This window comes from Chiloscyllium punctatum, chromosome 50, assembly GCF_047496795.1.
Source record: "Chiloscyllium punctatum isolate Juve2018m chromosome 50, sChiPun1.3, whole genome shotgun sequence".
NCBI classification, from domain to species: Eukaryota; Metazoa; Chordata; class Chondrichthyes; order Orectolobiformes; family Hemiscylliidae; genus Chiloscyllium; species Chiloscyllium punctatum.
This window is the reverse complement of record NC_092788.1, coordinates 37345682-37367122: the sequence shown is the minus strand read 5'-3', so window position 1 is coordinate 37367122 and position 21441 is coordinate 37345682. Positions and strand designations below refer to the sequence as shown.

General features: G+C 45.8%; 7 non-coding genes across 7 annotated transcripts; all 7 read right to left on the bottom strand.

The window, feature by feature from the left end:
- Positions 1-2676: 2676 nt before the first annotated feature.
- Positions 2677-2749, bottom strand: trnaa-agc (transfer RNA alanine (anticodon AGC)). Its single transcript has one exon. It is a non-coding gene; the product is annotated as a tRNA-Ala (tRNA).
- A 2686-nt stretch (positions 2750-5435) lies between these two features.
- On the bottom strand, positions 5436-5508 carry trnaa-agc (transfer RNA alanine (anticodon AGC)). Its single transcript has one exon. It is a non-coding gene; the product is annotated as a tRNA-Ala (tRNA).
- Positions 5509-8194: 2686 nt separating this feature from the next.
- On the bottom strand, positions 8195-8267 carry trnaa-agc (transfer RNA alanine (anticodon AGC)). The gene has a single exon. It is a non-coding gene; the product is annotated as a tRNA-Ala (tRNA).
- A 2686-nt stretch (positions 8268-10953) lies between these two features.
- On the bottom strand, positions 10954-11026 carry trnaa-agc (transfer RNA alanine (anticodon AGC)). The gene has a single exon. It is a non-coding gene; the product is annotated as a tRNA-Ala (tRNA).
- Positions 11027-13712: 2686 nt separating this feature from the next.
- trnaa-agc (transfer RNA alanine (anticodon AGC)) lies at positions 13713-13785 on the bottom strand. Its single transcript has one exon. It is a non-coding gene; the product is annotated as a tRNA-Ala (tRNA).
- Positions 13786-16471: 2686 nt separating this feature from the next.
- Positions 16472-16544, bottom strand: trnaa-agc (transfer RNA alanine (anticodon AGC)). Its single transcript has one exon. It is a non-coding gene; the product is annotated as a tRNA-Ala (tRNA).
- A 2686-nt stretch (positions 16545-19230) lies between these two features.
- On the bottom strand, positions 19231-19303 carry trnaa-agc (transfer RNA alanine (anticodon AGC)). Its single transcript has one exon. It is a non-coding gene; the product is annotated as a tRNA-Ala (tRNA).
- Positions 19304-21441: the final 2138 nt, after the last annotated feature.

Below are 21441 nucleotides of genomic sequence, written 5' to 3'. Positions count from 1 at the left end.
CAGCCGCGGCCGCCGTGAGATTGATGACAATATATAGACAATGATTTCGTCAATGTTTGGACCGTAGGGCGAGGTGGAATAAGCTGGGACGACTTTCCCTGCAGCGGAACGGCTGCGATACGATCTTATGGAAGGGTTGTAAACTGAGTATTTCTGTGTTTTACCCAAATTGGGGTGAGTTGAAAACTCGAGAGCATAGGTTTAAGGTGAGTGGGCTGAAATTGACAAACGACCTGAGGCACATTTCCCACACAGAAGGTTGTGCGTGTATGGAATGAGCTCCCAGAGGAAGTGGAGAAGGCTATTACACTCAGAAAATTGCAAAGGTAATCGGATGAGTTTCTGGACAGGATGGGTTTAGAGGGATTGGGGCCAAATGCTGGGGAACGGGACTTGTTTAATTTTGGTTATGTGGTGAGCATGGATGAGATACACCTAAATATCTGTTTCCACGCCGTGTACCCCCATAACGTCTTGTTGCTAACACTGGCTGTAAAGGATTACTTTTTAGCGGAGTTTTCCATCGCAGTCTGTGGCACAATCGTTTAGTCTGTTCGACTGCTCACGGGAAAGGTAGTATTGTGAAACACTGCAGATACGAACAACTTCCTTAATTTTGCCCCGACTGACCATACTCCGTGAAATTTTCCCAGACCTCAATTGAGGAGTTTTGCTGCTCGAAGTTACCTCAGAAACCCTGTTAACTCGTAATGTGCTGAGCGAATCGCAAAACAGAAAGCATTTTTCACGGAACACAAACAAAACTGGCATGCCGAATGCATTTTCAGACAGAGAGATGCATGAATGCTAAATGTGTCACAGTCCGAGGGCATGAGTCATAAAGTAATCTCACAACTAAAAACAGGGCAATTCCAAACTACTCTTTCAAACATACTGCAGCGTTAGTGCACCACCACTTTCCAGACAATGCTGAAAAGAGAGATAGAAAGAACATCATAAGAACGGGCCATAAAAAGTGAATTTCACCATTCACAGTCTCGATTAGATTACCTTTTCCTTCTGATGACTCCAGGACGGAAATGAAGGAAATGGGAGAAATTCAATAACATATGACACCGAAATTCATTGGAACGATTTTCCCATTGGACAGAAAACCAAATAACGACGAGTCGAGTCACCGCAGGACTTTGTTTCACAACGGCGATGAAATAATAGTCTCCATTCGGTTCCAGTAAAAGCACAAATCGCTTTGGAACAGCAGAGCTGTTTGCGATTTTCCGCGCGGGAGGCGAACGCGATCATGACAGCAGAGACACTTGGACACTTCGGTCAAATAACCATGAGCTGCTAGACATTACTACAATTTCGATTCTTGCTTTGCTAAATGATTTCACACATTGCTCGAAACAGGACGACTTTCACGTTTACACGGAACACGAAACACACCTGACTACAGGGAAAATGCACAAAGCTGAGCAGGCCGTGTTCCACATCAAACCGTGCAGCATTTATTCAGTCACTGTGTCTGTTTTGCAGAAGAAGGGTCCCAAAGAATGTTCTCCACCCTAAAACCGGAGGTCGCATTACAATCCGAGAACGACAGATCACATTGTGAGCATGCTCTGACCTCGGGGCCGGTTCGAGATGCCACTTTCCGTGCCTTTTACTTTAACCGTGCAATTTGCTGCAGAGATGTTCACTCCTGGACATGAGCCACGTGGATACCAACTGAGTCGGAAACCTGTGCGGGAATCGACGAGAAGCGATTCAATAAATTTTGCTAACTTCCATGGTGCTTCTTGGAAATGCAGTTTCTGTTCAAGTCAATCGAAAAGGCAGTTTCTGAACATAGTAACAGAAGTCAAAAGGTAATTACCTCACCCCACCCCCACTCCGGAAGAGGTGCTAACTGCCCTTGAGTGCTTTTTGATCTCGATGTGAAGAGCTCACACGCCTCTGAGTCACCTTCAAGTCTCTGTTTGCGGAGTGAATCACAAAGAAGGACTTTTACCAGAGCTGCAACCGCCTCACTTCCCCACTCGCTCTCCCCTTTTACATTTTCCTGCTCGTCAGTGATTTAAAGAAAACCAAATGGATGCGATGTCATTCTGTAGCCTCTCTGTCGATTCCTCCGTTTCAGTTCCAACATGGCTTAGATCTCGGGGCGCACCTTAATATTAGCGGCGCTATGAAAGCACAAGTTCAAAGGTTCCTCTGAGAGTGTAAATTATTTCATTGCTGTTGCTGATTGAATGAGCCACTAACGTGCGAACTGCCCCAAAATATGATTCAGGAATCTGGTACCAACTCTCGCGCGTTGAATAACGACAGACAGCTTCCAGACAGAGACGACTTTGGGGTACATTTGACAGACAGACAAGTTCAGGAATCCGTGGTGCGCTGTGACACCAGCGCAGCAGCTTCTTCCCTGCCTTTGAACCGGGCCGCCTGCGCAAGGAATGCAAATGCGGTACTGCTTTTCGTGGAAGGATCAGAACGCGGCAAGGACACTCTCAAACAGAATGGCATATGCATCAGAACCAGGTTGGAGAAAAACTTTATAATGCTTTACACAGTAATTAAATGGAGTTGCCTTACATTTCACTACGAGAGCAGATTCTTTCAAGCAAATTCGAAGGCAGGTTTGCAGATGGGAAAGCAAGCAAGAAAGCTCCGTTCTTGTCCATGTAAAAGGCTGCAGTTGACGAACAAAGCAGTTTCTGCCCAGTTTCGAACTAGGGACCTTTCGCGTGCTAGGCGAACGTGATGACCACTACACTACAGAAACCAGCCGCGGCCGCCGTGAGATTGATGACAATATATAGACAATGATTTCGTCAATGTTTGGACCGTAGGGCGAGGTGGAATAAGCTGGGACGACTTTCCCTGCAGCGGAACGGCTGCGATACGATCTTATGGAAGGGTTGTAAACTGAGTATTTCTGTGTTTTACCCAAATTGGGGTGAGTTGAAAACTCGAGAGCATAGGTTTAAGGTGAGTGGGCTGAAATTGACAAACGACCTGAGGCACATTTCCCACACAGAAGGTTGTGCGTGTATGGAATGAGCTCCCAGAGGAAGTGGAGAAGGCTATTACACTCAGAAAATTGCAAAGGTAATCGGATGAGTTTCTGGACAGGATGGGTTTAGAGGGATTGGGGCCAAATGCTGGGGAACGGGACTTGTTTAATTTTGGTTATGTGGTGAGCATGGATGAGATACACCTAAATATCTGTTTCCACGCCGTGTACCCCCATAACGTCTTGTTGCTAACACTGGCTGTAAAGGATTACTTTTTAGCGGAGTTTTCCATCGCAGTCTGTGGCACAATCGTTTAGTCTGTTCGACTGCTCACGGGAAAGGTAGTATTGTGAAACACTGCAGATACGAACAACTTCCTTAATTTTGCCCCGACTGACCATACTCCGTGAAATTTTCCCAGACCTCAATTGAGGAGTTTTGCTGCTCGAAGTTACCTCAGAAACCCTGTTAACTCGTAATGTGCTGAGCGAAGCGCAAAACAGAAAGCATTTTTCACGGAACACAAACAAAACTGGCATGCCGAATGCATTTTCAGACAGAGAGATGCATGAATGCTAAATGTGTCACAGTCCGAGGGCATGAGTCATAAAGTAATCTCACAACTAAAAACAGGGCAATTCCAAACTACTCTTTCAAACATACTGCAGCGTTAGTGCACCACCACTTTCCAGACAATGCTGAAAAGAGAGATAGAAAGAACATCATAAGAACGGGCCATAAAAAGTGAATTTCACCATTCACAGTCTCGATTAGATTACCTTTTCCTTCTGATGACTCCAGGACGGAAATGAAGGAAATGGGAGAAATTCAATAACATATGACACCGAAATTCATTGGAACGATTTTCCCATTGGACAGAAAACCAAATAACGACGAGTCGAGTCACCGCAGGACTTTGTTTCACAACGGCGATGAAATAATAGTCTCCATTCGGTTCCAGTAAAAGCACAAATCGCTTTGGAACAGCAGAGCTGTTTGCGATTTTCCGCGCGGGAGGCGAACGCGATCATGACAGCAGAGACACTTGGACACTTCGGTCAAATAACCATGAGCTGCTAGACATTACTACAATTTCGATTCTTGCTTTGCTAAATGATTTCACACATTGCTCGAAACAGGACGACTTTCACGTTTACACGGAACACGAAACACACCTGACTACAGGGAAAATGCACAAAGCTGAGCAGGCCGTGTTCCACATCAAACCGTGCAGCATTTATTCAGTCACTGTGTCTGTTTTGCAGAAGAAGGGTCCCAAAGAATGTTCTCCACCCTAAAACCGGAGGTCGCATTACAATCCGAGAACGACAGATCACATTGTGAGCATGCTCTGACCTCGGGGCCGGTTCGAGATGCCACTTTCCGTGCCTTTTACTTTAACCGTGCAATTTGCTGCAGAGATGTTCACTCCTGGACATGAGCCACGTGGATACCAACTGAGTCGGAAACCTGTGCGGGAATCGACGAGAAGCGATTCAATAAATTTTGCTAACTTCCATGGTGCTTCTTGGAAATGCAGTTTCTGTTCAAGTCAATCGAAAAGGCAGTTTCTGAACATAGTAACAGAAGTCAAAAGGTAATTACCTCACCCCACCCCCACTCCGGAAGAGGTGCTAACTGCCCTTGAGTGCTTTTTGATCTCGATGTGAAGAGCTCACACGCCTCTGAGTCACCTTCAAGTCTCTGTTTGCGGAGTGAATCACAAAGAAGGACTTTTACCAGAGCTGCAACCGCCTCACTTCCCCACTCGCTCTCCCCTTTTACATTTTCCTGCTCGTCAGTGATTTAAAGAAAACCAAATGGATGCGATGTCATTCTGTAGCCTCTCTGTCGATTCCTCCGTTTCAGTTCCAACATGGCTTAGATCTCGGGGCGCACCTTAATATTAGCGGCGCTATGAAAGCACAAGTTCAAAGGTTCCTCTGAGAGTGTAAATTATTTCATTGCTGTTGCTGATTGAATGAGCCACTAACGTGCGAACTGCCCCAAAATATGATTCAGGAATCTGGTACCAACTCTCGCGCGTTGAATAACGACAGACAGCTTCCAAATGAGGCCTTTCAGAGACGACTTTGGGGTACATTTGACAGACAGACAAGTTCAGGAATCCGTGGTGCGCTGTGACACCAGCGCAGCAGCTTCTTCCCTGCCTTTGAACCGGGCCGCCTGCGCAAGGAATGCAAATGCGGTACTGCTTTTCGTGGAAGGATCAGAACGCGGCAAGGACACTCTCAAACAGAATGGCATATGCATCAGAACCAGGTTGGAGAAAAACTTTATAATGCTTTACACAGTAATTAAATGGAGTTGCCTTACATTTTACTACGAGAGCAGATTCTTTCAAGCAAATTCGAAGGCAGGTTTGCAGATGGGAAAGCAAGCAAGAAAGCTCCGTTCTTGTCCATGTAAAAGGCTGCAGTTGACGAACAAAGCAGTTTCTGCCCAGTTTCGAACTAGGGACCTTTCGCGTGCTAGGTGAACGTGATGACCACTACACTACAGAAACCAGCCGCGGTCGCCGTGAAATTGATGACAATATATAGACAATGATTTCGTCAATGTTTGGACCGGAGGGCGAGGTGGAATAAGCTGGGACGACTTTCCCTGCAGCGAAACGGCTGCGATATGATCTTATGGAAGGGTTGTAAACTGAGTATTTCTGTGTTTTACCCAAATTGGGGTGAGTTGAAAACTCGAGAGCATAGGTTTAAGGTGAGTGGGCTGAAATTGACAAACGACCTGAGGCACATTTCCCACACAGAAGGTTGTGCGTGTATGGAATGAGCTCCCAGAGGAAGTGGAGAAGGCTATTACACTCAGAAAATTGCAAAGGTAATCGGATGAGTTTCTGGACAGGATGGGTTTAGAGGGATTGGGGCCAAATGCTGGGGAACGGGACTTGTTTAATTTTGGTTATGTGGTGAGCATGGATGAGATACACCTAAATATCTGTTTCCACGCCGTGTACCCCCATAACGTCTTGTTGCTAACACTGGCTTTAAAGGATTACTTTTTAGCGGAGTTTTCCATCGCAGTCTGTGGCACAATCGTTTAGTCTGTTCGACTGCTCACGGGAAAGGTAGTATTGTGAAACACTGCAGATACGAACAACTTCCTTAATTTTGCCCCGACTGACCATACTCCGTGAAATTTTCCAAGACCTCAATTGAGGAGTTTTGCTGCTCGAAGTTACCTCAGAAACCCTGTTAACTCGTAATGTGCTGAGCGAATCGCAAAACAGAAAGCATTTTTCACGGAACACAAACAAAACTGGCATGCCGAATGCATTTTCAGACAGAGAGATGCATGAATGCTAAATGTGTCACAGTCCGAGGGCATGAGTCATAAAGTAATCTCACAACTAACAACAGGGCAATTCCAAACTGCTCTTTCAAACATACTGCAGCGTTAGTGCACCACCACTTTCCAGACAATGCTGAAAAGAGAGATAGAAAGAACATCATAAGAACGGGCCATAAAAAGTGAATTTCACAATTCACAGTCTCGATTAGATTCCTTTTTCCTTCTGATGTCTCCAGGACGGAAATGAAGGAAATGGGAGAAATTCAATAACATATGACACCGAAATTCATTGGAACGATTTTCCCATTGGACAGAAAACCAAATAACGACGAGTCGAGTCACCGCAGGACTTTGTTTCACAACGGCGATGAAATAATAGTCTCCATTCGGTTCCAGTAAAAGCACAAATCGCTTTGGAACAGCAGAGCTGTTTGCGATTTTCCGCGCGGGAGGCGAACGCGATCATGACAGCAGAGACACTTGGACACTTCAGTCAAATAACCATGAGCTGCTAGACATTACTACAATTTCGATTCTTGCTTTGCTAAATGATTTCACACATTGCTCGAAACAGGACGACTTTCACGTTTACACGGAACACGAAACACACCTGACTACAGGGAAAATGCACAAAGCTGAGCAGGCCGTGTTCCACATCAAACCGTGCAGCATTTATTCAGTCACTGTGTCTGTTTTGCAGAAGAAGGGTCCCAAAGAATGTTCTCCACCCTAAAACCGGAGGTCGCATTACAATCCGAGAACGACACATCACATTGTGAGCATGCTCTGACCTCGGGGCCGGTTCGAGATGCCACTTTCTGTGCCTTTTACTTTAACCGTGCAATTTGCTGCAGAGATGTTCACTCCTGGACATGAGCCACGTGGATACCAACTGAGTCGGAAACCTGTGCGGGAATCGACGAGAAGCGATTCAATAAATTTTGCTAACTTCCATGGTGCTTATTGGAAATGCAGTTTCTGTTCAAGTCAATCGAAAAGGCAGTTTCTGAACATGGTAACAGAAGTCAAAAGGTAATTACCTCACCCCACCCCCACTCCGGAAGAGGTGCTTACTGCCCTTGAGTGCTTTTTGATCTCGATGTGAAGAGCTCACACGCCTCTGAGTCACCTTCAAGTCTCTGTTTGCGGAGTGAATCACAAAGAAGGACTTTTACCAGAGCTGCAACCGCCTCACTTCCCCACTCGCTCTCCCCTTTTACATTTTCCTGCTCGTCAGTGATTTAAAGAAAACCAAATGGATGCGATGTCATTCTGTAGCCTCTCTGTCGATTCCTCCGTTTCAGTTCCAACATGGCTTAGATCTCGGGGCGCACCTTAATATTAGCGGCGCTATGAAAGCACAAGTTCAAAGGTTCCTCTGAGAGTGTAAATTATTTCATTGCTGTTGCTGATTGAATGAGCCACTAACGTGCGAACTGCCCCAAAATATGATTCAGGAATCTGGTACCAACTCTCGCGCGTTGAATAACGACAGACAGCTTCCAAATGAGGCCTTTCAGAGACGACTTTGGGGTACATTTGACAGACAGACAAGTTCAGGATTCCGTGGTGCGCTGTGACACCAGCGCAGCAGCTTCTTCCCTGCCTTTGAACCGGGCCGCCTGCGCAAGGAATGCAAATGCGGTACTGCTTTTCGTGGAAGGATCAGAACGCGGCAAGGACACTCTCAAACAGAATGGCATATGCATCAGAACCAGGTTGGAGAAAAACTTTATAATGCTTTACACAGTAATTAAATGGAGTTGCCTTACATTTCACTACGAGAGCAGATTCTTTCAAGCAAATTCGAAGGCAGGTTTGCAGATGGGAAAGCAAGCAAGAAAGCTCCGTTCTTGTCCATGTAAAAGGCTGCAGTTGACGAACAAAGCAGTTTCTGGCCAGTTTCGAAATAGGGACCTTTCGCGTGCTAGGCGAACGTGATGACCACTACACTACAGAAACCAGCCGCGGCCGCCGTGAGATTGATGACAATATATAGACAATGATTTCGTCAATGTTTGGACCGTAGGGCGAGGTGGAATAAGCTGGGACGACTTTCCCTGCAGCGGAACGGCTGCGATACGATCTTATGGAAGGGTTGTAAACTGAGTATTTCTGTGTTTTACCCAAATTGGGGTGAGTTGAAAACTCGAGAGCATAGGTTTAAGGTGAGTGGGCTGAAATTGACAAACGACCTGAGGCACATTTCCCACACAGAAGGTTGTGCGTGTATGGAATGAGCTCCCAGAGGAAGTGGAGAAGGCTATTACACTCAGAAAATTGCAAAGGTAATCGGATGAGTTTCTGGACAGGATGGGTTTAGAGGGATTGGGGCCAAATGCTGGGGAACGGGACTTGTTTAATTTTGGTTATGTGGTGAGCATGGATGAGATACACCTAAATATCTGTTTCCACGCCGTGTACCCCCATAACGTCTTGTTGCTAACACTGGCTGTAAAGGATTACTTTTTAGCTGAGTTTTCCATCGCAGTCTGTGGCACAATCGTTTAGTCTGTTCGACTGCTCACGGGAAAGGTAGTATTGTGAAACACTGCAGATACGAACAACTTCCTTAATTTTGCCCCGACTGACCATACTCCGTGAAATTTTCCCAGACCTCAATTGAGGAGTTTTGCTGCTCGAAGTTACCTCAGAAACCCTGTTAACTCGTAATGTGCTGAGCGAATCGCAAAACAGAAAGCATTTTTCACGGAACACAAACAAAACTGGCATGCCGAATGCATTTTCAGACAGAGAGATGCATGAATGCTAAATGTGTCGCAGTCCGAGGGCATGAGTCATAAAGTAATCTCACAACTAAAAACAGGGCAATTCCAAACTACTCTTTCAAACATACTGCAGCGTTAGTGCACCACCACTTTCCAGACAATGCTGAAAAGAGAGATAGAAAGAACATCATAAGAACGGGCCATAAAAAGTGAATTTCACCATTCACAGTCTCGATTAGATTACCTTTTCCTTCTGATGACTCCAGGACGGAAATGAAGGAAATGGGAGAAATTCAATAACATATGACACCGAAATTCATTGGAACGATTTTCCCATTGGACAGAAAACCAAATAACGACGAGTCGAGTCACCGCAGGACTTTGTTTCACAACGGCGATGAAATAATAGTCTCCATTCGGTTCCAGTAAAAGCACAAATCGCTTTGGAACAGCAGAGCTGTTTGCGATTTTCCGCGCGGGAGGCGAACGCGATCATGACAGCAGAGACACTTGGACACTTCGGTCAAATAACCATGAGCTGCTAGACATTACTACAATTTCGATTCTTGCTTTGCTAAATGATTTCACACATTGCTCGAAACAGGACGACTTTCACGTTTACACGGAACACGAAACACACCTGACTACAGGGAAAATGCACAAAGCTGAGCAGGCCGTGTTCCACATCAAACCGTGCAGCATTTATTCAGAGACTGTGTTTGTTTTGCAGAAGAAGGGTCCCAAAGAATGTTCTCCACCCTAAAACCGGAGGTCGCATTACAATCCGAGAACGACAGATCACATTGTGAGCATGCTCTGACCTCGGGGCCGGTTCGAGATGCCACTTTCCGTGCCTTTTACTTTAACCGTGCAATTTGCTGCAGAGATGTTCACTCCTGGACATGAGCCACGTGGATACCAACTGAGTCGGAAACCTGTGCGGGAATCGACGAGAAGCGATTCAATAAATTTTGCTAACTTCCATGGTGCTTATTGGAAATGCAGTTTCTGTTCAAGTCAATCGAAAAGGCAGTTTCTGAACATAGTAACAGAAGTCAAAAGGTAATTACCTCACCCCACCCCCACTCCGGAAGAGGTGCTAACTGCCCTTGAGTGCTTTTTGATCTCGATGTGAAGAGCTCACACGCCTCTGAGTCACCTTCAAGTCTCTGTTTGCGGAGTGAATCACAAAGAAGGACTTTTACCAGAGCTGCAACCGCCTCACTTCCCCACTCGCTCTCCCCTTTTACATTTTCCTGCTCGTCAGTGATTTAAAGAAAACCAAATGGATGCGATGTCATTCTGTAGCCTCTCTGTCGATTCCTCCGTTTCAGTTCCAACATGGCTTAGATCTCGGGGCGCACCTTAATATTAGCGGCGCTATGAAAGCACAAGTTCAAAGGTTCCTCTGAGAGTGTAAATTATTTCATTGCTGTTGCTGATTGAATGAGCCACTAACGTGCGAACTGCCCCAAAATATGATTCAGGAATCTGGTACCAACTCTCGCGCGTTGAATAACGACAGACAGCTTCCAAATGAGGCCTTTCAGAGACGACTTTGGGGTACATTTGACAGACAGACAAGTTCAGGAATCCGTGGTGCGCTGTGACACCAGCGCAGCAGCTTCTTCCCTGCCTTTGAACCGGGCCGCCTGCGCAAGGAATGCAAATGCGGTACTGCTTTTCGTGGAAGGATCAGAACGCGGCAAGGACACTCTCAAACAGAATGGCATATGCATCAGAACCAGGTTGGAGAAAAACTTTATAATGCTTTACACAGTAATTAAATGGAGTTGCCTTACATTTCACTACGAGAGCAGATTCTTTCAAGCAAATTCGAAGGCAGGTTTGCAGATGGGAAAGCAAGCAAGAAAGCTCCGTTCTTGTCCATGTAAAAGGCTGCAGTTGACGAACAAAGCAGTTTCTGCCCAGTTTCGAACTAGGGACCTTTCGCGTGCTAGGCGAACGTGATGACCACTACATTACAGAAACCAGCCGCGGCCGCCGTGAGATTGATGACAATATATAGACAATGATTTCGTCAATGTTTGGACCGGAGGGCGAGGTGGAATAAGCTGGGACGACTTTCCCTGCAGCGGAACGGCTGCGATACGATCTTATGGAAGGGTTGTAAACTGAGTATTTCTGTGTTTTACCCAAATTGGGGTGAGTTGAAAACTCGAGAGCATAGGTTTAAGGTGAGTGGGCTGAAATTGACAAACGACCTGAGGCACATTTCCCACACAGAAGGTTGTGCGTGTATGGAATGAGCTCCCAGAGGAAGTGGAGAAGGCTATTACACTCAGAAAATTGCAAAGGTAATCGGATGAGTTTCTGGACAGGATGGGTTTAGAGGGATTGGGGCCAAATGCTGGGGAACGGGACTTGTTTAATTTTGGTTATGTGGTGAGCATGGATGAGATACACCTAAATATCTGTTTCCACGCCGTGTACCCCCATAACGTCTTGTTGCTAACACTGGCTGTAAAGGATTACTTTTTAGCTGAGTTTTCCATCGCAGTCTGTGGAACAATCGTTTAGTCTGTTCGACTGCTCACGGGAAACGTAGTATTGTGAAACACTGCAGATACGAACAACTTCCTTAATTTTGCCCCGACTGACCATACTCCGTGAAATTTTCCCAGACCTCAATTGAGGAGTTTTGCTGCTCGAAGTTACCTCAGAAACCCTGTTAACTCGTAATGTGCTGAGCGAATCGCAAAACAGAAAGCATTTTTCACGGAACACAAACAAAACTGGCATGCCGAATGCATTTTCAGACAGAGAGATGCATGAATGCTAAATGTGTCACAGTCCGAGGGCATGAGTCATAAAGTAATCTCACAACTAAAAACAGGGCAATTCCAAACTACTCTTTCAAACATACTGCAGCGTTAGTGCACCACCACTTTCCAGACAATGCTGAAAAGAGAGATAGAAAGAACATCATAAGAACGGGCCATAAAAAGTGAATTTCACCATTCACAGTCTCGATTAGATTACCTTTTCCTTCTGATGACTCCAGGACGGAAATGAAGGAAATGGGAGAAATTCAATAACATATGACACCGAAATTCATTGGAACGATTTTCCCATTGGACAGAAAACCAAATAACGACGAGTCGAGTCACCGCAGGACTTTGTTTCACAACAGCGATGAAATAATAGTCTCCATTCGGTTCCAGTAAAAGCACAAATCGCTTTGGAACAGCAGAGCTGTTTGCGATTTTCCGCGCGGGAGGCGAACGCGATCATGACAGCAGAGACACTTGGACACTTCGGTCAAATAACCATGAGCTGCTAGACATTACTACAATTTCGATTCTTGCTTTGCTAAATGATTTCACACATTGCTCGAAACAGGACGACTTTCACGTTTACACGGAACACGAAACACACCTGACTACAGGGAAAATGCACAAAGCTGAGCAGGCCGTGTTCCACATCAAACCGTGCAGCATTTATTCAGTCACTGTGTCTGTTTTGCAGAAGAAGGGTCCCAAAGAATGTTCTCCACCCTAAAACCGGAGGTCGCATTACAATCCGAGAACGACAGATCACATTGTGAGCATGCTCTGACCTCGGGGCCGGTTCGAGATGCCACTTTCCGTGCCTTTTACTTTAACCGTGCAATTTGCTGCAGAGATGTTCACTCCTGGACATGAGCCACGTGGATACCAACTGAGTCGGAAACCTGTGCGGGAATCGACGAGAAGCGATTCAATAAATTTTGCTAACTTCCATGGTGCTTATTGGAAATGCAGTTTCTGTTCAAGTCAATCGAAAAGGCAGTTTCTGAACATAGTAACAGAAGTCAAAAGGTAATTACCTCACCCCACCCCCACTCCGGAAGAGGTGCTAACTGCCCTTGAGTGCTTTTTGATCTCGATGTGAAGAGCTCACACGCCTCTGAGTCACCTTCAAGTCTCTGTTTGCGGAGTGAATCACAAAGAAGGACTTTTACCAGAGCTGCAACCGCCTCACTTCCCCACTCGCTCTCCCCTTTTACATTTTCCTGCTCGTCAGTGATTTAAAGAAAACCAAATGGATGCGATGTCATTCTGTAGCCTCTCTGTCGATTCCTCCGTTTCAGTTCCAACATGGCTTAGATCTCGGGGCGCACCTTAATATTAGCGGCGCTATGAAAGCACAAGTTCAAAGGTTCCTCTGAGAGTGTAAATTATTTCATTGCTGTTGCTGATTGAATGAGCCACTAACGTGCGAACTGCCCCAAAATATGATTCAGGAATCTGGTACCAACTCTCGCGCGTTGAATAACGAAAGACAGCTTCCAAATGAGGCCTTTCAGAGACGACTTTGGGGTACATTTGACAGACAGACAAGTTCAGGAATCCGTGGTGCGCTGTGACACCAGCGCAGCAGCTTCTTCCCTGCCTTTGAACCGGGCCGCCTGCGCAAGGAATGCAAATGCGGTACTGCTTTTCGTGGAAGGATCAGAACGCGGCAAGGACACTCTCAAACAGAATGGCATATGCATCAGAACCAGGTTGGAGAAAAACTTTATAATGCTTTACACAGTAATTAAATGGAGTTGCCTTACATTTCACTACGAGAGCAGATTCTTTCAAGCAAATTCGAAGGCAGGTTTGCAGATGGGAAAGCAAGCAAGAAAGCTCCGTTCTTGTCCATGTAAAAGGCTGCAGTTGACGAACAAAGCAGTTTCTGCCCAGTTTCGAACTAGGGACCTTTCGCGTGCTAGGCGAACGTGATGACCACTACACTACAGAAACCAGCCGCGGCCGCCGTGAGATTGATGACAATATATAGACAATGATTTCGTCAATGTTTGGACCGTAGGGCGAGGTGGAATAAGCTGGGACGACTTTCCCTGCAGCGGAACGGCTGCGATACGATCTTATGGAAGGGTTGTAAACTGAGTATTTCTGTGTTTTACCCAAATTGGGGTGAGTTGAAAACTCGAGAGCATAGGTTTAAGGTGAGTGGGCTGAAATTGACAAACGACCTGAGGCACATTTCCCACACAGAAGGTTGTGCGTGTATGGAATGAGCTCCCAGAGGAAGTGGAGAAGGCTATTACACTCAGAAAATTGCAAAGGTAATCGGATGAGTTTCTGGACAGGATGGGTTTAGAGGGATTGGGGCCAAATGCTGGGGAACGGGACTTGTTTAATTTTGGTTATGTGGTGAGCATGGATGAGATACACCTAAATATCTGTTTCCACGCCGTGTACCCCCATAACGTCTTGTTGCTAACACTGGCTGTAAAGGATTACTTTTTAGCTGAGTTTTCCATCGCAGTCTGTGGCACAATCGTTTAGTCTGTTCGACTGCTCACGGGAAAGGTAGTATTGTGAAACACTGCAGATACGAACAACTTCCTTAATTTTGCCCCGACTGACCATACTCCGTGAAATTTTCCCAGACCTCAATTGAGGAGTTTTGCTGCTCGAAGTTACCTCAGAAACCCTGTTAACTCGTAATGTGCTGAGCGAATCGCAAAACAGAAAGCATTTTTCACGGAACACAAACAAAACTGGCATGCCGAATGCATTTTCAGACAGAGAGATGCATGAATGCTAAATGTGTCACAGTCCGAGGGCATGAGTCATAAAGTAATCTCACAACTAAAAACAGGGCAATTCCAAACTACTCTTTCAAACATACTGCAGCGTTAGTGCACCACCACTTTCCAGACAATGCTGAAAAGAGAGATAGAAAGAACATCATAAGAACGGGCCATAAAAAGTGAATTTCACCATTCACAGTCTCGATTAGATTACCTTTTCCTTCTGATGACTCCAGGACGGAAATGAAGGAAATGGGAGAAATTCAATAACATATGACACCGAAATTCATTGGAACGATTTTCCCATTGGACAGAAAACCAAATAACGACGAGTCGAGTCACCGCAGGACTTTGTTTCACAACAGCGATGAAATAATAGTCTCCATTCGGTTCCAGTAAAAGCACAAATCGCTTTGGAACAGCAGAGCTGTTTGCGATTTTCCGCGCGGGAGGCGAACGCGATCATGACAGCAGAGACACTTGGACACTTCGGTCAAATAACCATGAGCTGCTAGACATTACTACAATTTCGATTCTTGCTTTGCTAAATGATTTCACACATTGCTCGAAACAGGACGACTTTCACGTTTACACGGAACACGAAACACACCTGACTACAGGGAAAATGCACAAAGCTGAGCAGGCCGTGTTCCACATCAAACCGTGCAGCATTTATTCAGTCACTGTGTCTGTTTTGCAGAAGAAGGGTCCCAAAGAATGTTCTCCACCCTAAAACCGGAGGTCGCATTACAATCCGAGAACGACAGATCACATTGTGAGCATGCTCTGACCTCGGGGCCGGTTCGAGATGCCACTTTCCGTGCCTTTTACTTTAACCGTGCAATTTGCTGCAGAGATGTTCACTCCTGGACATGAGCCACGTGGATACCAACTGAGTCGGAAACCTGTGCGGGAATCGACGAGAAGCGATTCAATAAATTTTGCTAACTTCCATGGTGCTTATTGGAAATGCAGTTTCTGTTCAAGTCAATCGAAAAGGCAGTTTCTGAACATAGTAACAGAAGTCAAAAGGTAATTACCTCACCCCACCCCCACTCCGGAAGAGGTGCTAACTGCCCTTGAGTGCTTTTTGATCTCGATGTGAAGAGCTCACACGCCTCTGAGTCACCTTCAAGTCTCTGTTTGCGGAGTGAATCACAAAGAAGGACTTATACCAGAGCTGCAACCGCCTCACTTCCCCACTCGCTCTCCCCTTTTACATTTTCCTGCTCGTCAGTGATTTAAAGAAAACCAAATGGATGCGATGTCATTCTGTAGCCTCTCTGTCGATTCCTCCGTTTCAGTTCCAACATGGCTTAGATCTCGGGGCGCACCTTAATATTAGCGGCGCTATGAAAGCACAAGTTCAAAGGTTCCTCTGAGAGTGTAAATTATTTCATTGCTGTTGCTGATTGAATGAGCCACTAACGTGCGAACTGCCCCAAAATATGATTCAGGAATCTGGTACCAACTCTCGCGCGTTGAATAACGACAGACAGCTTCCAAATGAGGCCTTTCAGAGACGACTTTGGGGTACATTTGACAGACAGACAAGTTCAGGAATCCGTGGTGCGCTGTGACACCAGCGCAGCAGCTTCTTCCCTGCCTTTGAACCGGGCCGCCTGCGCAAGGAATGCAAATGCGGTACTGCTTTTCGTGGAAGGATCAGAACGCGGCAAGGACACTCTCAAACAGAATGGCATATGCATCAGAACCAGGTTGGAGAAAAACTTTATAATGCTTTACACAGTAATTAAATGGAGTTGCCTTACATTTCACTACGAGAGCAGATTCTTTCAAGCAAATTCGAAGGCAGGTTTGCAGATGGGAAAGCAAGCAAGAAAGCTCCGTTCTTGTCCATGTAAAAGGCTGCAGTTGACGAACAAAGCAGTTTCTGCCCAGTTTCGAACTAGGGACCTTTCGCGTGCTAGGCGAACGTGATGACCACTACACTACAGAAACCAGCCGCGGCCGCCGTGAGATTGATGACAATATATAGACAATGATTTCGTCAATGTTTGGACCGGAGGGCGAGGTGGAATAAGCTGGGACGACTTTCCCTGCAGCGAAACGGCTGCGATATGATCTTATGGAAGGGTTGTAAACTGAGTATTTCTGTGTTTTACCCAAATTGGGGTGAGTTGAAAACTCGAGAGCATAGGTTTAAGGTGAGTGGGCTGAAATTGACAAACGACCTGAGGCACATTTCCCACACAGAAGGTTGTGCGTGTATGGAATGAGCTCCCAGAGGAAGTGGAGAAGGCTATTACACTCAGAAAATTGCAAAGGTAATCGGATGAGTTTCTGGACAGGATGGGTTTAGAGGGATTGGGGCCAAATGCTGGGGAACGGGACTTGTTTAATTTTGGTTATGTGGTGAGCATGGATGAGATACACCTAAATATCTGTTTCCACGCCGTGTACCCCCATAACGTCGTGTTGCTAACACCGGCTTTAAAGGATTACTTTTTAGCGGAGTTTTCCATCGCAGTCTGTGGCACAATCGTTTAGTCTGTTCGACTGCTCACGGGAAAGGTAGTATTGTGAAACACTGCAGATACGAACAACTTCCTTAATTTTGCCCCGACTGACCATACTCCGTGAAATTTTCCCAGACCTCAATTGAGGAGTTTTGCTGCTCGAAGTTACCTCAGAAACCCTGTTAACTCGTAATGTGCTGAGCGAATCGCAAAACAGAAAGCATTTTTCACGGAACACAAACAAAACTGGCATGCCGAATGCATTTTCAGACAGAGAGATGCATGAATGCTAAATGTGTCACAGTCCGAGGGCATGAGTCATAAAGTAATCTCACAACTAAAAACAGGGCAATTCCAAACTACTCTTTCAAACATACTGCAGCGTTAGTGCACCACCACTTTCCAGACAATGCTGAAAAGAGAGATAGAAAGAACATCATAAGAACGGGCCATAAAAAGTGAATTTCACCATTCACAGTCTCGATTAGATTACCTTTTCCTTCTGATGACTCCAGGACGGAAATGAAGGAAATGGGAGAAATTCAATAACATATGACACCGAAATTCATTGGAACGATTTTCCCATTGGACAGAAAACCAAATAACGACGAGTCGAGTCACCGCAGGACTTTGTTTCACAACAGCGATGAAATAATAGTCTCCATTCGGTTCCAGTAAAAGCACAAATCGCTTTGGAACAGCAGAGCTGTTTGCGATTTTCCGCGCGGGAGGCGAACGCGATCATGACAGCAGAGACACTTGGACACTTCGGTCAAATAACCATGAGCTGCTAGACATTACTACAATTTCGATTCTTGCTTTGCTAAATGATTTCACACATTGCTCGAAACAGGACGACTTTCACGTTTACACGGAACACGAAACACACCTGACTACAGGGAAAATGCACAAAGCTGAGCAGGCCGTGTTCCACATCAAACCGTGCAGCATTTATTCAGTCACTGTGTCTGTTTTGCAGAAGAAGGGTCCCAAAGAATGTTCTCCACCCTAAAACCGGAGGTCGCATTACAATCCGAGAACGACAGATCACATTGTGAGCATGCTCTGACCTCGGGGCCGGTTCGAGATGCCACTTTCCGTGCCTTTTACTTTAACCGTGCAATTTGCTGCAGAGATGTTCACTCCTGGACATGAGCCACGTGGATACCAACTGAGTCGGAAACCTGTGCGGGAATCGACGAGAAGCGATTCAATAAATTTTGCTAACTTCCATGGTGCTTATTGGAAATGCAGTTTCTGTTCAAGTCAATCGAAAAGGCAGTTTCTGAACATAGTAACAGAAGTCAAAAGGTAATTACCTCACCCCACCCCCACTCCGGAAGAGGTGCTAACTGCCCTTGAGTGCTTTTTGATCTCGATGTGAAGAGCTCACACGCCTCTGAGTCACCTTCAAGTCTCTGTTTGCGGAGTGAATCACAAAGAAGGACTTTTACCAGAGCTGCAACCGCCTCACTTCCCCACTCGCTCTCCCCTTTTACATTTTCCTGCTCGTCAGTGATTTAAAGAAAACCAAATGGATGCGATGTCATTCTGTAGCCTCTCTGTCGATTCCTCCGTTTCAGTTCCAACATGGCTTAGATCTCGGGGCGCACCTTAATATTAGCGGCGCTATGAAAGCACAAGTTCAAAGGTTCCTCTGAGAGTGTAAATTATTTCATTGCTGTTGCTGATTGAATGAGCCACTAACGTGCGAACTGCCCCAAAATATGATTCAGGAATCTGGTACCAACTCTCGCGCGTTGAATAACGACAGACAGCTTCCAAATGAGGCCTTTCAGAGACGACTTTGGGGTACATTTGACAGACAGACAAGTTCAGGAATCCGTGGTGCGCTGTGACACCAGCGCAGCAGCTTCTTCCCTGCCTTTGAACCGGGCCGCCTGCGCAAGGAATGCAAATGCGGTACTGCTTTTCGTGGAAGGATCAGAACGCGGCAAGGACACTCTCAAACAGAATGGCATATGCATCAGAACCAGGTTGGAGAAAAACTTTATAATGCTTTACACAGTAATTAAATGGAGTTGCCTTACATTTCACGACGAGAGCAGATTCTTTCAAGCAAATTCGAAGGCAGGTTTGCAGATGGGAAAGCAAGCAAGAAAGCTCCGTTCTTGTCCATGTAAAAGGCTGCAGTTGACGAACAAAGCAGTTTCTGCCCAGTTTCGAACTAGGGACCTTTCGCGTGCTAGGCGAACGTGATGACCACTACACTACAGAAACCAGCCGCGGCCGCCGTGAGATTGATGACAATATATAGACAATGATTTCGTCAATGTTTGGACCGTAGGGCGAGGTGGAATAAGCTGGGACGACTTTCCCTGCAGCGGAACGGCTGCGATACGATCTTATGGAAGGGTTGTAAACTGAGTATTTCTGTGTTTTACCCAAATTGGGGTGAGTTGAAAACTCGAGAGCATAGGTTTAAGGTGAGTGGGCTGAAATTGACAAACGACCTGAGGCACATTTCCCACACAGAAGGTTGTGCGTGTATGGAATGAGCTCCCAGAGGAAGTGGAGAAGGCTATTACACTCAGAAAATTGCAAAGGTAATCGGATGAGTTTCTGGACAGGATGGGTTTAGAGGGATTGGGGCCAAATGCTGGGGAACGGGACTTGTTTAATTTTGGTTATGTGGTGAGCATGGATGAGATACACCTAAATATCTGTTTCCACGCCGTGTACCCCCATAACGTCTTGTTGCTAACACTGGCTGTAAAGGATTACTTTTTAGCTGAGTTTTCCATCGCAGTCTGTGGCACAATCGTTTAGTCTGTTCGACTGCTCACGGGAAAGGTAGTATTGTGAAACACTGCAGATACGAACAACTTCCTTAATTTTGCCCCGACTGACCATACTCCGTGAAATTTTCCCAGACCTCAATTGAGGAGTTTTGCTGCTCGAAGTTACCTCAGAAACCCTGTTAACTCGTAATGTGCTGAGCGAATCGCAAAACAGAAAGCATTTTTCACGGAACACAAACAAAACTGGCATGCCGAATGCATTTTCAGACAGAGAGACGCATGAATGGTAAATGTGTCACAGTCCGAGGGCATGAGTCATAAAGTAATCTCACAACTAAAAACAGGGCAATTCCAAACTACTCTTTCAAACATACTGCAGCGTTAGTGCACCACCACTTTCCAGACAATGCTGAAAAGAGAGATAGAAAGAACATCATAAGAACGGGCCATAAAAAGTGAATTTCACCATTCACAGTCTCGATTAGATTACCTTTTCCTTCTGATGACTCCAGGACGGAAATGAAGGAAATGGGAGAAATTCAATAACATATGACACCGAAATTCATTGGAACGATTTTCCCATTGGACAGAAAACCAAATAACGACGAGTCGAGTCACCGCAGGACTTTGTTTCACAACAGCGATGAAATAATAGTCTCCATTCGGTTCCAGTAAAAGCACAAATCGCTTTGGAACAGCAGAGCTGTTTGCGATTTTCCGCGCGGGAGGCGAACGCGATCATGACAGCAGAGACACTTGGACACTTCGGTCAAATAACCATGAGCTGCTAGACATTACTACAATTTCGATTCTTGCTTTGCTAAATGATTTCACACATTGCTCGAAACAGGACGACTTTCACGTTTACACGGAACACGAAACACACCTGACTACAGGGAAAATGCACAAAGCTGAGCAGGCCGTGTTCCACATCAAACCGTGCATCATTTATTCAGTCACTGTGTCTGTTTTGCAGAAGAAGGGTCCCAAAGAATGTTCTCCACCCTAAAACCGGAGGTCGCATTACAATCCGAGAACGACAGATCACATTGTGAGCATGCTCTGACCTCGGGGCCGGTTCGAGATGCCACTTTCCGTGCCTTTTACTTTAACCGTGTAATTTGCTGCAGAGATGTTCACTCCTGGACATGAGCCACGTGGATACCAACTGAGTCGGAAACCTGTGCGGGAATCGACGAGAAGCGATTCAATAAATTTTGCTAACTTCCATGGTGCTTATTGGAAATGCAGTTTCTGTTCAAGTCAATCGAAAAGGCAGTTTCTTAACATAGTAACAGAAGTCAAAAGGTAATTACCTCACCCCACCCCCACTCCGGAAGAGGTGCTAACTGCCCTTGAGTGCTTTTTGATCTCGATGTGAAGAGCTCACACGCCTCTGAGTCACCTTCAAGTCTCTGTTTGCGGAGTGAATCACAAAGAAGGACTTTTACCAGAGCTGCAACCGCCTCACTTCCCCACTCGCTCTCCCCTTTTACATTTTCCTGCTCGTCAGTGATTTAAAGAAAACCAAATGGATGCGATGTCATTCTGTAGCCTCTCTGTCGATTCCTCCGTTTCAGTTCCAACATGGCTTAGATCTCGGGGCGCACCTTAATA